The following is a 2,465-nucleotide window of genomic DNA, read 5'->3' on the forward strand; positions in this document are numbered from 1 at the left end:
CACTGTGACTGCTGGATATGGGCACCAGTGATCCACGCAACCCTGAAAAGGAAGAAGTGTGTACAGAAAATGGATGGATGGATAAAACTAATAACTTTTCTCCTAGCTGCCTGTTTGTTGTGACAGGAACTGCTGAAGGGTTTAAATATGCTGAACATAAAATAGAAGTACAGACAATGTGTTCATTTCATATCCAAGCAAGGAAAACATGAAAAAAAAAAAGATCAGACTACTTGCAAGCAGCAACTTGTAAAAACTAGTAGGATAAGYGTGCGGCTATGATGTACAATTTGACAAATATTTGTATGTTGGCAAAACCTTCAGTTGTTGAATTGGGTTGACTCTAAACGTAATAYAGCTCTKGAAAAAATTAGGAGACSACTTTAAAATGATCAGTTTCTATGATTTTACAGGGATGTGTTTGAGTAAAATGAACATCGATGTTTCATTCTGTGAACTACTGACAACACGTCTCCGAAATTCCAAGCAAAACTTTAGTATTTCTTTGCAGAAAATGGCGACCAAGATACAGTGCTCTCAGACCTCAAATAATGCACATAAAACAAGTTCATATTCATTCATTACTAATGTTTTAACTCAGGAAGAGTTCACAAATCAATAGTTGGTGGAATGCTATCAACCACAGGGAAACTGTGCAGTGGTCTCTTAATTTTTTCCATTAGTTATACATACATTAATCATTATTTTCTGAAAGTTTCATTAAATCCAATCAGCAGTTTGTGGATTACTTCACTATGATGAAAGACACAGACACAGAGAAATCAAAAGACAAAACATTACTGTCCTTTAGCCTTTAGCCATGAGCAGTAACAAAGACAGTTATTGGTACCTTCAATGGGCAGTCCTTGACATCACACAATAACACCACTCCATCAAATCAAAAAGAAATTTTCATCAAGTTCATTYGTTAGTTTATTTCAATTTACATATTGCATTAATTAAACAACGAATTTAACTGAACTGAATGTTTTGTGTAAAAGTAGTGGAATCTTAAATAATGGGTAAAATGACAATAGTTCTAATTTATGTTTTTTAAGTTATATTTTGTCCTTGAGTGTCAGATCAAAACTGTTACTTAGAGCCAGCATTCATCTTGTGAGGATGGTTAAGTGTTTGGCATTGCTGAGAATGTTCCTCCATTTAAATCATGTGAATTATGATTAAATTGCTTCTTCATCATCAGAATCACAAAACCTTTGAATGAGTTTAAATCCACTGAAGTATCTGTTAAGTGAGCTGGGTCTGGCAGAAGAGTCCTGCTGAGGGATGGAGGAGCCACAGAATGAATCCAACCTAAACAACCCATAATGCTCACAACCTCAGGGTCTACACCACTAACAGCTTGGATTAAAGATATACTTCTTTTGTGCTGACTTGGTTTGCAATCTTGAGCCCAAGTGTTGTGTTTTTGCAGKCTTACAAAGAATAAAATGTCTGCTTCAAAAGCATATTTATTGCTCGCTGCTGAGAGGCAGATGGTTTGGTCAGTGRGGAGTGTTCATGCATCTGTATGTTACCAAAATGTCTCCTGAACCACTGGTTGCATTTTAAAGAAATTTACAGAAAATAATCCAAACAATTTTAAAGATAGAGAAATAAATCACCTTGACTTTGACACATGTGCTTTAAGGAATGTCAGACCTTTAATACTTTTTTTTTACTATATCTGTTTTAGAACTATGATTTACTGAAAAACCATTTCTTATACAGTTTGTATTGATGTACCCAAAGAGACATAAACTTCAGATTTTGACCTGCAGAGGCCTCAATCAATTCTTCTACATAATTATTAATCATTTAAAACATTTGTTACCATACAACAGAAGAACAAATCTCTCACCAAATGACAGCAAAAGGGTCAAAGAGTTTTTCAAAAGTTACTTTAAATCAATTGTTCTTTTTAACTTTTGCAAAGTTATACCCATGTGAATTCTCCTACAAACTGCAATCAGAAAGTCTGGTTCTTGAAACTTAAAACGGTTTTTGTCATTACTTCACACAGACTCAGGATTTATCACTTCCTTTCAGTGTTTTTTCCCAAAAAATTTCCTGTGTCATGAATGAGGACATGCATTATCTATGCTATCTATGCTTCTCAAGATGTACTGTACAAAGCTCATGAAGTCATTACGCACTGAACCTCAGGTGCCAAATGATGCCAGTGTTGACGGCATCTGCCATTTATTGTTTTTTTATGATCCTCATGTTGATGACTGTGTTTGATGAAAAAGGGTCATATCCCACACTGAAAAAAATTACTTGTAAGATGTATTTGAAAAAAATCCTCTAACAAATTTGCACTAACGTTTGTTAAGTAAATTTAAACGCTACAAATCCATGTAATATTTACTCATCAGTATCTAGTAAAAGTTATTAAGAATATAGTTAAAGATTTGTGAATAAATCAGGTAAATTTTACTTAATTTGCTCAATTAAATCTTGTA

This window comes from Austrofundulus limnaeus, unplaced genomic scaffold (genome assembly GCF_001266775.1).
Source record: "Austrofundulus limnaeus strain Quisiro unplaced genomic scaffold, Austrofundulus_limnaeus-1.0 Scaffold159, whole genome shotgun sequence".
NCBI classification, from domain to species: Eukaryota; Metazoa; Chordata; class Actinopteri; order Cyprinodontiformes; family Rivulidae; genus Austrofundulus; species Austrofundulus limnaeus.